We start from the raw sequence: 15,958 nt of genomic DNA on the forward strand, positions 1-15,958 counted from the left end.
AACTAAACAGCCTCTTGATGACAGTGAAAAATGAGAATGAAAATCTGGCTTAAAACTCAACAACCAAAAAAATAAGATCATGGCATCTGGGCCCATCACTTCGTGGCAAATAGGTGGGAAAAAAAATGGAAATGGTGACAAAATTTATTTCCTTGGGCTCCAAAATCACTGTGGACAGTGACTGCAATCATGAAATTCAAAGATACTTGCTCTTTAGAAGGAAAGCTATGACAAACCTAGACAGCATATTTAAAAGCAGAGACATCACTTAGCTGACAAACGTTCGTATAGTCAAAGCTATGGTTTTTCCAGTAGTCAGGTTCAGAGGTGAGAATAGTACCATAAAGAAGGCTGAGTGCCAAAGAATTGATGCTTTCAAACTGTGGTGCTTTAGAAGATACTGGAGAGTCCCTTGGACTGCAAGATGAAACCAGTCAATCCTAAAGGAAATCTTCCCTGAATATTCATTGGAAGGACTGATGCTGAAACTGAAGCTCCAAGACTTTGGCCACTTGATGCAAAGAGCCAACTCATTGGTAAAGATCCTGATGCTGGGAAAGATTGAGGGCAGAAGGAGAAGGCGGGAAGAGAGGATGAGATGGTTAGATAGCATGACCAACTCTGGACATCAGTCTGAACAAACTATGGGAGATTGTGAAGGACACGGAAGCCTGACATGTTGCAGTCTTCAGGGTTGCCGATTTGGATGGGACTTAGGGACTGCACAACAATAACAAGTATCCATGAACAAAAGTGTCTGCATGGGAGGCACTTGAGAACTAGAAGATTGTTAAACTTCAGTGCAGTCCATGGCCAAAGAGCCATTTTTAGAAGTCAAGCTGACATCCAATGGCCATGGTCTCAACTATGGACCTGGAAACAGTTCTGTAACCTGAGAACTCAGCTACAGCCCATCAGCTCTGGTTCTGTCACCAGCACTGTATGCCAAGGGACCTGGGAGGAGTTCGGCCCATCTGTAAATCAGGTGATTGGGACACAGACCTCCAGTCCCAGCAGTGTTTGGGATGTGATCCTCAGTGAGATGTCAGAGTTCTACTTTTCAGCTCTAATTTTGGGCAGGTGGGAGGAGTCCCTTTTTTCTCTAGTGTAGCTCCCTTCTTTCTGTACCTAGAAAAACTTTTGTCTCCAATTTGATGATTTACTCCCAGACTTTTGTGTGCTTCAGCTGTAATCTGTTGAAGGTCCCTAGCTTTTAGGGAATTTCTTTGCCACTCCTGACTCAGTGAAAGCCTTGAATTACTATATGGTTTTTCCTTTCTTCCACGGTTCTGCCTTAACAGGACACCACTATACTAATCTCTTTAAGACACCTGTACGGGCTTCCCTGATAAAGCCCGTTGGTAAAGAATCTGACTGTAATGCATGAGACCTGGGTTCTATCCCTAGGTTGGGAATCTCCTGGAGAAGGGAAAGGCTACCCACTCCACTATTCTACCCTAAAGATTCCATGGACTGTATAGTCCATGGGGTTGGTTGCAGAGTCAGACACAACTGTGACTTTAACTTTCAATGGTCTGTTTGCATCCCTTTGCCATGTGAAGATACAATGAAAATTCTGCAACTGGAAGTAAGGCCCTCTTTTAAACATGCTGGCACCATGATCTTGGACTTCCAGCCTCCAGAACTCTGAGAAATAACTTTCTGTCATTTAAGGCATTTTGCTATAGCAGCCCTAAAGGACTAAGATAGCCCAATATCCTGTGGGTATATTTTCTCAGGTCTTTTTTCCCTTTACCCAGCTTTTGTGCCCTTAGTAAATGGCACATGAGAAGGAATTAGCAAGTGGATTCAAATTATATCTGTGAGGCGCCACTGGTTTTGAATCCAACAGGTTCACTCACGTGTCACATTAAAAATCTGCTGCAACTTAAGGCATTTCTTCTCATCCTTCTGTATGGTGTATTTACTTTTCCTCATCTCATATCACCAAGCATAGAAATTATTTAAGTGCTTATCTACTTTTGAAATATAGCTTTTCCAGATTTATTGCATCATCAGATTTCTGGAGGGTCCCTAATACTATGAATTTGCCACCTATTTGGATTTTTCTCTGGTCTCTTTAGACTTTCTACTTCCTGACCAGAAGTATAATTCAATTTGTTTTCAACATTTGAGTGTCCTTATATGTTAGGTATATTTTAGTAAGAAACATAAGGAGTACCCTCTTTTAAAATCTGTGATGATTTTTCTTTGTAATGATTTATGCCTAAATACTAACTTCACTTCAGTCTCCTGAATTTTGAATTCTTATCCTCCCTTGTTCTCTCCCTTATTTTGAAAGATATTTTTGTGTCCTAAGTGGCATGCATAATTATGTAATTTTTAGAACAAGATAATCTGATAACTGACTAAATAATGAGATAAGTAATTGAATAACCCATTTGATTTTTTATAAAGTGATTTTTTTTTGCATATTGATCACAAAGGGCATATATACATGTACTTCTGACCTGTATCTTCTGCAAGAGGTATATGTATTCATTAGTGTAGAAGAAATAGAATCAGTGTCAAAAACTCCCCTAGATTATTTAGTTTTAGTTTCAAAGAGTTATTTGTTCATTGTAGATAATCTCCTTCTCACCCCCAAGCAGTGCAGGTGTTAGAGTGAGGGTTCTGATTCAGAATGATCTGAAACAATATTAATATATTGCTTTTGTATTGCTGTTGAGAACAATTAGCAATGTTTAGTGTCTTAACTGCAGAATATAATCCTACATTTCATAAATCAGTCTGACATAGATCTTACTGGACTGAATTAAGTTTGGTGTTCGTTTCTAGAGGTTCTTGGGGAGAATCTGTTTCTTTGCCTTTTCCAGCTTTTAGAGGCCATACCATTTCTTGGCCATACTCTCATCCTCCATCGTCAAAGTCAGCAAATGTAGGTTAAGTTTTTCTCACATGACATCACTCTAAACTCTCATCTGCTTCGTCCCATGTTTCACGACCAACCCGATGATCTAGGATAATCTTTTTATTTTAAGGTCAGCTTTTTGGCAACCTTAATTCTACTTCCTTTGCCATGAATCTTTACCTGTTCATAGATTCCAGGGGTTAGGATGTAGATATCTTTGGGGGCCAATCATTCTACCTTCCACAATCCACCTTCTTTTTACAATTTCACATTTTTTTAGTAGACAGATGGGAAAAAAAAGACAAAAATGAATCACTAAAGGGGAAGTTGAACACAAAATGCATCAAAATAACCTTTTCTCATAAATTGATCTGAAGAAAAAAACATCTAAAATTTCAGTTAAGAAAACTATTAAAGTCAGGTGTGTCCTGCTGTTTTTAGAATAGTTGAAAATTGCATCTAAATCTTTGTAAATGTAAACCTTTTCTAAAATCAGGAATGAGAGCAGGAGGATGGAGCATCAATTTTCAGTGGAGAACTACACATTTTCCCCTTCAGTCACATCCTGCTTCCAGACCTGGCCCACAGTCACAATCTGGCTCCAGCTCATAGCATTTGTCCACAGTATTATGCCTTTAAAAGCTTCAATTCCTTATTTGCAAAGTAGCATTAATCTTTCTAGCTATGCTTATTTGGTGTTAGGAAGTAATGCAGTGATATATGTAAAGCGTTTAGGGTAGAACAAATAAGAAATAGTAAATAAATGTTAGTTACACTATTGATAATGAGTACAACTAAAGAATAAAGACATACGGAATCAATCCTTAAAAATATACATATTTTTATCTATTCCTGCTGCAATTTGCTGATTCGCTATAAATAGTGCAAAGGTACACGGGGAATGCTTACATATAATTTAGAAAACTATGTCATTAACATCATTTTTATAGTTTAGCACTGCAGACAAAATTGATAATCAAAAAACATTAGATTGTTTAACAATATTTCTATTACTGCAACCTAAACAGCAATAAATGGGCCCACAGAAAGCTCATCACTGTCCAGACAGACCCCTTAGACATTTCAAGGATCCAATACTGCCCTGGCATCAGCCATGGAAGCAGATGCTGTTTGCAGCTGTTTCCTATGACAGTCACCTAACGTGGCAGGAAAAAAAAAAAAAGACCTACGTTTTTAACACAAGCTGCTCAAATATTTAAGAACATATTTGGCTCGTCAAGGCACTTTTAAAAAATACTGTAAGAGATGAGATTTATAGGAAATGCAAATTGTAAGCTACCAAGAAATATATTTTCCAGAATTTACCTGTGAATAAATATATTGTGTATGATTTCTAATCAATTGTTGTCACTAAATTGTGAAGGACAATATTTTTAAGCAAAAGGAATAGGGAAAGGAAATACTTGTTCTTTCATTTTTAAAACTTATTCTAATATTATTGACCAAATTTACCATATATTGTGTTCTTGAAATTTTGTTTCATAGATATATAGATTAATATAGTTCCATCTATTTATTTCTTTTTTTACCTCTAACAACTTTACTAACTTAGCTCCAATCCCATTGGAATTTTTAAGTAAACTCAACCATACGATTGCTTCTCAAGCAGACTGAGAAAATCCTGACAGTCTAATTTTCCAAGGGGTCCTTGAAGTGGTTTTATCAGTCCTAAACAGCAGAAGCAAATGTGCAATAGTAATTTTTAAGTGTTCACACAGTCCAGATATTCTATATGCAAAAATAGCAGGAAAGAATCTTAATGTTGGGATATTATAACACTAAAAATTAGGAGTATAACTGTATGTGCAGAGCAAGAATTTTAAAGTTGATTAAAACATAATTTTATACAATAATTATAAAGAGGATATAGTAGAGTTTGTCATATGACATTTCTTGGTAAATAAGAAATTATTCTCCCTTTAATTCAAAAGAGCACATTCCTAGAAGATATCCCAAGCCTACAAGGTGTGTCAGGATGTAACTTTCTTGTGACGTTCTATTTGTATATTATGCTTATAGAAAACTGTCTTAGCATCTGGTGTTTTATTCAATATCCTTTTAATCATCACTGTCTAAGATGGTTATTGCTGTCAATATGATTTGCAATAATGATGTCTTGTGATTATGTTTAGCTCTAGAAATTGTATCCAGATGTATGTCAGTTTGCCTGGACATAGAATCAGTTTGCATGGACATTTTAGTTTAAGGATGTTCTGGGCTTTTGTGGACATAGTAAAGCCATCATTGCTGTCCAAATAGAAAATGGTTAGATCTCTAGACAGAAAATAAAGAGAGATAGCATGCAACTTCCTATAGAAAATTTTTAAAAGTATCATTTACAACAAACTGGTTGCTCACAAATCTTCCTGTTTAACTTTTTACCCAAAGTGTGGGATTACATTCTTCAGAGTGCAAGGATGTCCCTGGGAAAATGGACATTAATTAGGAAACTAAAGATATAGATTAACATATAAGCAAAGCTCTCTCTCTCTTTTAGTTTTTTGTTGTTGTTGTTGTTGTTGTTGTTCTCAACCTGTTTAATGTGTAAAATAGAAATATGAGTACTAGGCAGAGTTCTGGTTTGAATACCTTTTCGGAATGCTGGCCATCCAGAGCATTATTCTGAATAGCTTGATTATCTTCTGTGACCCAGAGAGTTTCAGTTTTGAAAAGACCTAATTCCACAGGATTATGGTGACTAATTTATCATGAGAATTAAATACAGAAATGTAAAGGCTCCAAGCTAACAGCAGGAGAAGAACTAGTGTAACAGTAATAGCTGGGGTTGATGGGACAAGAAGCAACTGATTATAAAATCACTTTTCCTTTGTAACGAAGTATTCATAGTTTAACATAAATTATACATTCATTGTGGTGTTTAAAAACAGTCAAGCCTAAATATATTCATACTGTCAAAAAGATACACATACTGAAAACCTCTTTAAACACAAAATTCTCAGCCAGGGCCATGAACATTTAGAAGAAGTTTTTGCTTCTCAAGCTTAATGAAAGCCTGGGAATCATTTTATTAAAAAATAAGACTAAATTTAAAATCTCACCAAATTAGGAATCCAATGTAGAAAATTGATGACACCAGAGTAGCTAAAGCTAGCAGTTCTCAAATTTTAGACTAGTCACCTGGAAGGCTCATAGAAACACAGCTCCACGGCCCCACCTCTAGAGGACTGAACAGAGCCTGAGTCCCTGAAGTTCCAATAAGTTCCCAGGAGGTGCTGGTACTGCTGGTTCAGGAACCCCAAGTGAGAAACACTGGCCAGAACACCTGTAAAAACATAGCACTGTCTCTATCTCTGCTCAGCACAGACAGTGTCCACACACTGTCAGCCGTGGTTATCCTGCAGGAGACAGCATGAAGGGGGTGCTCAGGAGGGACACCACTGCCTGCTACTTCATGGTCAGAGAGAAATTCTGGGTTTGTTCTCAGGTCACATGGAGTACTGCTCTGCCAGCATGTGATGAGGTTTACAACCAAAGCCATATACAATATATTTGAAGTGTTTATTTAATCCTGAAAATTTACCTTAGGGGACAGAAGAATGTAAATAGAAAGAAAAAGGCACCTTAATTAAGTCATCCTTGGAAATGATGAGTTGTTGGTTTTTTTTTTTTTTTTTTTCTTTCTTTCAAATAATTTCACTGTAATGTAACTTCAAACATTCTGGGAGGTAAACAATCTTGGTAGCTATAAGGGAAGAGAGAATGCTGGGGTCTGGCCATCCTACTGACTCTACTGCAGGGTCTTGGACACAAGAGCCCCAAGCAGCTGGAAAACAAAGGATTCAAGTTCCAGTAGGAAGGTGCAGTGCGTGTCCACGAAAAAGCACCCCTGAAACCATCTTTAAACAGAGTTGGGCAGAGCCACCCCTGAGTCTGGTTCAAGACAGTGACCTAGTGAAGCAGTGCCCAGGCTTAGAGGCCTCTATGGGCCCCTCCCACCGTGGCCTAGCCAAGTGCCTGTTGCCACCCAAATAAGACACATAGCCAGTCTCAGTGAAAGAGGTACTTGCTACTGGGGTGAAAACTCTGGAGGGAGCTAGTACCAGGACTCAAAACTCTCAGCCATGAGTTTCCTAAAATGAGTTCTTCCAGATACAATGCACACAAGCTTTAAGAGCAGCAAAAGCACCCCTAGTAGAAGAAGCTTAATGTTCTGACAGTCTGTGTTGGTCCCTGCATCCCCAGAGACCTAGGGGAGCCTGCTGAGGGCTGCTGCTCCTCCCATGGTGAACTCCCCAGCAGTCGGTTTGGGAGTTACAAGCTCAAACTCTGCCACTTCCAGTAGTTACCGGGAAGCTCAGTTTAGCCAAATTGTGCAACACCAGATTCCTCCTTGAAAAGTCCCTGTGGATGCCCACCCTATCCTTCCCTGGCCTCTCTTTCACCTACCCTGCCCAGCCCCCACCTAAAGTGCCACATGCCAGGCTGTGCCAGGCATTGTGGGTGGCTGTGGGCAGGTGGCAGAGCTCAGGTCACAGGGTGAAGCTGGTAGCACTGCAGGGAAAGATTTGCCTCCACCAACAGCACAACAGTCATGAACCAATGGAAAGAAAGTCACAAATAAACATGAATTTTCAAATTTCATCATAGTATTCTCCAAATTGAACACTTAAAGGCAATTGTCGTCATAAAGTACTAGGTTTAGGACTAAGTTAAAATATACATGTATTTGTCTCCTCCTTGATCGACATAAGATTGTTACTGTTACTTCTTCAGAGAACTATATAAAGAATTTAAATTCTAAGGGAAAAAAAAATAATCAACTCAATTTGTTAAAAATGAGCAATAATGGGGGGGAAAGGTGTTTCCTCTCCACCCCTCCTCCTACACCCCTTGCCATTTTGGCTTACAAGATTTACAGCATCATTCCAGCTTTCACAGCTACAGCTTAGGAAGGATCCCTGGATATACTTAAAATCCTTTTCTTGAGGACTTTGTCCAAAGAGCCCAGAAGCTGGCTCTTAGAGGGGATGTCTGCCTCTTATGGAGGTGGTTCTTGAAGATGATGGTCTTCATGGCCATGTAGCACATGGGGATTAAGTTCAGCGAGCTGGAGAGCACCTTCTCAGCATCCAGTAGGGGCTTGAAGCTGGGCAGGTTCTGGGTGGCAGTGGTCTCGCCATCCTAGCCATCCTCCTTATCTCACTTGGTGCCTGCCTCAATCTTGTTCTTCTTCCTCTTCTTGCACTTGTGCTTGGCCACCTCATGCTTAGCCAACTCCTCCATCTTGGTGATGCCTTTGTGCTGGTTCCACTGCAGCTGCCAAATCTTGGTTCACAGCATCTTCTTTTTGTGCATGTTATGGAACAGGTTGTCAAACTCCTCACAGGAAATGAACTGTGTGAGTGGCTGAAGCTTCAATCACAACTTCTCCTCCCTGGTGATCTTGTGCTTAGCCTCCTTCTCCTTGTTCTTGCCTAGGAAGGCAGGCACCAAGTTGTAGTCACCTGTGATTTTTTTGCACTGCTGACACTCCTTGAGCTTCTGCAGGCATATGTCCTTATGTGCGAGCTTCAGCTCTATCTCCACATCATGGTAGTCTTAGTTGAGAGCCAGTTGATAAAGATCTCAGGGTCCTGGTCATACTTCTGTATCCTGTTGTTGTTGTCCCACAGGGGCAGGTAGTCCAGCTGTTGCTGCTCAGCCAATACTTCCTGGGAAGTCTGGAAAGCTTCAATGTGAACAGCCATATCCTCCCATTTTCCAAAGCTAAACTGCTCAGTGGCATCCAGCAGCAGCTGTCCTTGTGGCCACCAGCTGATAGTGTTACTACATCCAAGCTTGTTCTGCAGGCTGCATGACAGGCCAATGAATTGTAGACGAGGTGTTGAGGCAAGATGTTATTTGGTAATTTGGCTGACCAAGAAGATGGCAGACTAATGTCTCAAAATAACTATCTTCTTCTGGATACTAGGTTCTTTTATGGATCAGAGATGGGAAGAGAAGGGGAAACAAAGTACAAAAGCCATTAATCTTGCAAATATCTCCTAGAATGACAAGTCTCAAGCAGTAGATGTGTTCATTTCTTTCTTCTTGCCATCCACAGGTGGGCAGGATCATGAACAAAGGCACTTTAGTTTAAGAGTCAGGCAGAGAGGCCGAATTCTCTGAGGCAGGCCATTATGTATAACTATAATAACCAAAGCAACAAAAAGACATGTCAAAGAAACACTTCTAACATGGTATCAGAATTGGATTTTCCTTGTAACGGTAGCCATGATAGCAGCAGTGGTGGCTGATCTCTGTACCAGCTGAGAAGCACTCAGAGCACACAGCTCAATGCCCTTGCAGTTGATACAGCAGAAGTGCAGTGAGCTCACCTCCACCAGGCAGTACAGACAGTACTTCTTATCAAGTTCCACTGTCTTACTCCACCTGCCTCCTTGGCCCCCACTACTGCCACCCTCTCTGCATTTTTTAAAATTGGGGGTACAAAGGTATTCTCACGCAAAATAGAATCCAAACTTTATTATTTTAAACATATAAACCTATAGATGTTGTTCAGTTGCTAAGCCGTGTTCCATTCCTTGCAACCCCATGGACTGCAGCACGCCAACCTTCTCCGTCCTTCACTATCTCCTGAAGTTTCCTCAAACTCTTGTCCATTTACCTCAATCAAAACTTATCTGAATCTAATTAGAAAATAGTAAGCTAAATAAATTGTCCCATGTTTAAGGTGGATTGATATCCTTTATAAATATAGTCTTCCTCTTCTTCCCTCTCTTGGAATTGTATACATACATTTGACACGACTGAACTTTATTATGAAAGATGCACAATTATATAGGGTCCTAAAGTCTTGGTTTATCATTTACTTATTTATATTATCTTCTATTTGGGAAACAAAATATAAAATCTGAGATTAAAATAATTACTTTAGAAAGAAAACAAGGTTGTAAAGAATATCTTAATTCTGCTTTGTGTCAACATATGAACATCATATATGCTGCTGCTGCTGCTTCTAAGTCGCTTCAGTCGTGTCCGACTCTGTGCGACCCCATAGATGGCAGCCCACCAGGCTCCCCCGTCCCTGGGATTCTCCAGGCAAGAACCCTGGAGTGGGTTGCCATTTCCTTCTCCAATGCAGGAAAGTGAAAAGTGAAAGTGAAGTTGCTCAGTCGTCTCTGACTTTTAGCGACCCCATGGACTGCAGCCTACCAGGCTCCTCCATCCATGGGATTTTCCAGGCAAGATTACTGGAGTGGGGTGCCATTGCCTTATCTGACATCATATATGAATGGAGTACAAATAACAATGCAAAAGTATACCCTACTGAAAGTATAATTAGACCTATAATTTAACACATATGTATTTTAATTGTTTTCCTTTAACAAATGAATCACTCCTTTTTCCCTAAAGTTGGATTGGTTAACATTTTCATTATAGTTAAATACATATAAGATTTTCTGTTTATATGTAGAATATTTTATAGTAACCATGCTTTTTCAAAATAACTTTTAAAAAGAAGCTTCAGATGTTCACTTTACAAGTGTATTACTTTTCCCTAATATATGCAATATAGTAAACTTTCAAAAACCAGGATATGTGAGATCATTAACCATCAACATTAAGTAAAGTAAGCCACAACCAAATAATAGTTTGAAATATAGAACAAGTTAATCAGAAGGATAGTTTTCACATTAATATAGAGTAGGAAAAATCATGACATCAGAAAATTCATTTATTATGGAAAGTTTCCATTGTTATATGTATTTCCAAAATATGAATGCTATCATTGAGACAAGATAATAGTTTAACATAAAGATAGAGACACTCACACACAAATACACTCCAAACTTAAAAACTATTGGGCATAAAAGGACACTGTCAACAAAATGAAAAGGAAACCTACAGACTGAGAGACAATACTTACAAATCAAATTTCTGATAGGGGATTAATCCAGAAAATACAGAGAACTCCTACAACTCAACAACAATCAGATTTTAAAATGGGAAAAAGACCTGAATTTTTTTTCAGAAATGATATATAGATGACCAACAAGCATATGAAAAGATGCTCAATATCATTAATCACTAGAGAAATTCATATCAAAACAATGAGATATCAACTTGTCACAGGAAGGGGAACCCCTTCCAGGGCCTGAAAGAGGGTTCTTGTCTAACACTTGGAAATTAATTCTCTGAGGAGCCACACATCCTGACAAAGCAAGAGACTTTATTGGCAAGGGGTGCTGGGTGGAGAGCAGGAGGGTAAGGGAAACCAAGAGGACTGCTCTGCCACCTGGCTCACAGCCTCGGGTTTTATAGTAATGGGTTTAGTTTCCAGGCTATCTTTGGCCAATCATTCTGACTCAGAGTCCTTCCTGGGGATACACATATTGTTCAGCCAGTATGGATACCAGCAAGGATTCTGAGAGGTAGTAAGACACATGGTGTCTCCTATTGACCTTTTCCAAACTCTTTTGGTTAGTGGTGGCCTATTGATTCCATGTTCCTTACCAGGACCTCCTGTCATAAAATAACTCATGCAAATGAATACTGTGGTGCCTGGTCAGGTAGATTGTTTCAGTCAATGTATCCCCTAACAACTTCACACTTTCTAGAAAGATTATTATCAATAAAACAGAAAGTAACAAGTGTGAGCAAGGATGTAGAGAAATTAGAATATTGTACCTTATAGAGGGGAATGTAAAATGGTACAGCTGCTATGGAAAGCAATATGGTGACTCACCAAGAAATCAAAATAGAATTAACATATGTATTGGTCTGCTCAGGCTGCCATAGCAAAATATCATGGACTGGGTGGACTTAAATAATACAAATCTATTTCTCACAAGTCTGGAAGTTGAGAAATTCAAGATCAATGTACCAGTGGATTTGGTTTATGGTAGAAAATCTTCCTGGCTTGCAGATGGTTACCTACATTCAGAAAAAGAGAGAGAGAGACAAAGAAAGACAGGGGCTAAGGAGAGGGAAGTTTCTTGATGGGTGTAGCGTTTCAGTTTTGTAAGATGAAATGGTTCTGGAGCTCTGTCGCACAATAGTGTACATAAACTTAGCACTCCTCAACTGTATACTTGAAAATGGTTAAAATGATAAATTTCATGTAATGTATTTTTTACCACAATTGAAAATAAAAATGTTCAATTAGGTCCCATTTGTTTATATTTGCTTTTATTTCCTATATTTTAAGAGACAGGTCCAAGAAATTATTGTTATTAGTTATGTCAAAGTATGTTATGCCTATGTTTTCCTCTAGGAAGTTTACAGTATCTGATCTTACATTTAGGTCTTTAATCCACTTTGAGCTTATTTTTGTATATGATATTAGTGAAATATCATTATTTTACAAGTAGCTGTCCAGTTTTCTGAGCACCACTTGCTGAAGAAACTTTCTCCATTGTATATTCTTGCCTCCTTTATTGTAGATTAATTGACTGTCAGTGTGTGGGTTTATTCCTAGGATTTCTATTCTGTTCCACTGATCTGTGAGTCTGTTTTTGTGCCAATACCATACCAGTTTGATTACTGTAGCTTTGAAGTTGTTGGGATGCATCCTGCAGGGCTACAAGGCCTATGATTGCCCAGATTCAAAACCAAAGAAAGAGCCCAGAGTCAGTCACAGACATATCAATAGTTTATTTGCTAGCAAGCTCTTACATGTCTGAAGCACAGTCCTGGATGGACACTATGCCATGTGTGTGTATGGCAGATGGTGGACAGGACTTGCAGGCAGACTTTGCTCCTGGGAGGAAGAGTTCACCAGTTACAGGGAGAATTGAGTCAGGTTACTTCATTGGTTACCTGGCAGAATGGCATGCCCCTCACTACGCTTTTGATGAGCTATCAATGGTGATGTTCTGATCTAAGAGTTAGAACAGTCACTAGCTGGGGTGGGATAAGTAGGTAGGAAGTTCAGTTAGATAAGTAAGATGTAGGTGAAGCAAGTACTGATCAAGCAGGGGGTGGACAGAGAGCAAGAGAACAGTCATTTGGGGTGGCCTGACCATATACTGGCTTCCCATGTGGCTTAAGTGGTAAAGAATCTGCCTGGCAATACAGAAGATGAAAAAGACGCAGGTTCAATCCCTGGGTCAGGAAGACTCCCTGGAGGAGGACATGGCAACCTATTCCAGTGTTCTTGCCTGGAGAATCCCACAGACAGAGGAGCCTGGCGGGCTACAGTCCATAGGGTCACAAAGAATCAGACATGACTGAAGTGACTTAGCACGTACGTACGCACCACCATATACCAATATAGTCTGAAGTCAGAGGGCATGGTACCTATAGTTCTGTTCTTCTTTCTCAAGATTGTTTTGGCTCTTCAGGATCTTTTATGTTTCTATACACATTTAAAAATTTTTTGTTCTAGTTCTATAAAAGTGTCCTTGGAATTTTGTTAGAGATTTCACTGGATCCATATATTGCCTTGGGTAATGTGGTCATTTAAAAATATTAGTTCTTCCAGTCCATGAACACAGTATACCATTCCATCTATGGTCTTCAGTTTCTGTCATCAGTGTCTTACAGTTTTCTGAGTACAAGTCTTTTACCTCCTTTTGTAGGCTTCTTCCTAGGTTTCTACCATTTTGATGAAGTTGTAACTGGAATTGTTTCCTAAATTTATTCTTCTGATAGCTTTTCATTAGTGTATAGAAATGCAACAGATTTTTGTATCTTGCATTTTTGCATTTTGTATCCTGCAATTTTACCAAATTCACCGATCAGCTCTATAGTCTTCTGGTGGTATCTTTAGGATTTTCTATGTATCATATCATGTCATCTTCAAACAGTGAAAGTTTAACTTCTTCCTTTCCAATTTGGATTCCATTCATCTTTCTTATTCTCCTTTGCACAGCAAAAGAAATCATCAAAAAAATAAATAAATAAAAGGACAACTTATGAAATGGGAGAAATTATTTGTAAATGATATGACCCATAAACAATTAACAGCCAGCGTATATAAAGAGTTCATACAACTCAGCATAAAAGAAATAAGCAACCCAATTTATTAACATGTACACACTGTTATATTTAAATTATATAACCAAAAAAAAGTAAGCTACAAGGAAATATTTTTTGAGGGAATATAGCCAATAATTTATAATGACTATAAATTGATTATAGCCTTTAAAAATTGTGAATCACTCTATCGTACACCTGTAACTTATATAATATTATAAACAACTATTATTCTATAAAGTTAAAAAAATTTAAAGAAAAAGAACTTCATCATTGAAAATAATGAGCAGAAAAACTGAATAGACATTTTTTTCAAAGGGGAAGTGCACATAGCCAACAGGTCCATGAAAAATGCTCAATACTGCTAATTATTAAAGAAATGCAAATCAAAACCACAATGAGACAGTACCTCACACCTGTCAGAATGGCTATCAAGAAAAAGAACACAAATAGTGATATTGGTGAGAATGTGGAAAACACGAAACCCTCAGATACTGTTGAAGGGAATGTAGATTGGTGCCACCACCTGGAAAACAGTATGGAGGTTTCTTAAAAAAAAATTAAAAATAGAACCTCTATATGAACCAGCAATTGTACTTCTTGGTGTATACCAAAAAACAAAACAATAATACTAAAAGATACATGCACCTGATGTTTATATCAGCATTATTTATAACTGCCAAGAAAGAAAGCAACCTAACGGTCCATCAACAGATGAATGGAGAAATAGATGTTGTATACACACTCACACACACAATGGAATTCTACTGGGCCATAAAAAAAGAATGAAAATTTTGCCATTAGCAGGAACATGGGTGGACGTGGAGGGCATTATGATAAGTGAAATAAGTCAGACAGAAAAAGACAAACACTGTATGCTAACACTTACACATGAAATCTAAATAATAAAACAAACTAGAAAATATACTAGAGAAGAAGTAGATTCATGTATATAAAGGACAAACTAGTGGTTACCACTGGGGAGGGGGAAGTATGGGAAGTCAACATAGGGGTAAGGTGTTAAGAGGTACTTCTAGATGTTCAAGCTGGTTTTAGAAAAGGCAGAGGAACCAGAGATCAAATTGCCAACATCCACTGGATCATGGAAAAAGCAAGAGAGTTCCAGAAAAACATCTATTTCTGCTTTATTGGCTATGCCAAAGCCTTTGACTGTGTGGATCACAATAAACTGTGGAAAATTCTGAAAAGGATGGGAATACCAGACCACCTGACCTGCCTCTTGAGAGACCTATATGCAGGTCAGGAAGCAACAGTTAGAACTGTACATGGAACAACAGATTGGTTCCAATAGGAAAAGGAGTACGACAAGGCTGTATATTGTCACCCTGCTTATTTAAATTATATGCAGAGTACATCACGAGAAACAATGAGCTGGAAGAAGCACAAGATGGAATCAAGATTGCCGGGAGAAATATCAATAACCTCAGATATGCAGATGACACCACCCTTATGGCAGAAAGTGAAGAGGAACTAAAAAGCCTCTTGATGAAAGTGAAAGAGGAGAGTGAAAATATTGGCTTAAAGTTCAGCATTCAGAAAACTAAGATCATGGCATCTGATCCTATCACAGAGCATAGACCTGTCCATGTGGTTTTGCCTTCCCCTGTGAGTTGGGTCCCCGAGGTCCGCCCCAGCTCCGGGAAAACAGCCTCTGAGAAAAGGTCTCCAGGAACCGCTTTTCGCCCAGGCTGGGAAACGCAGTTCACAGGAGGCAAGGCCAGCAAGCCCCCTGCAGGGAAAAAGAGGCCTTACTGTCCATGGAGGAGCAGGCTGCCAGAATGTGCGAGACCTGACTGGTGCCTTACTGGCCTCAGCTCCGCCATTGCATGTTCATCCCAACTAGGACCCAGGCCTACTTGGAGAAGGGTTTGGGTGTGGATTTCTACAAACTGCCAAGGGCTACAGCAATGAGAACACTCTCAGCGGTAAGGGAGAGCATTGTATGGATTCTCAAGCTGTTTTCAGGCTCCCTGTGCCCCAATGGGGAAACAATAGAAACAGTGTCAGATTTTATTTTTGGGGGGCTCCAAAATCACTGTAGATGGTGATTGCAGCCATGAAATTAAAAGACGCTTACTCCTTGGAAGGAAAGTTATGACCAAC

The 15,958-nt window shown here is 39.1% G+C and overlaps 1 pseudogene; it reads right to left on the minus strand.

The window, feature by feature from the left end:
• Positions 1–7,799: 7,799 nt before the first annotated feature.
• LOC147343959 (transcriptional adapter 2-beta pseudogene) lies at positions 7,800–15,678 on the minus strand (annotated as a pseudogene).
• Positions 15,679–15,958: the final 280 nt, after the last annotated feature.

The sequence above is a fragment of the Bos grunniens genome, chromosome 26, assembly GCF_055505025.1.
Source record: "Bos grunniens cultivar Pamir isolate PY7600 chromosome 26, Bosgru_T2T1.0, whole genome shotgun sequence".
NCBI classification, from domain to species: domain Eukaryota; kingdom Metazoa; phylum Chordata; class Mammalia; order Artiodactyla; family Bovidae; genus Bos; species Bos grunniens.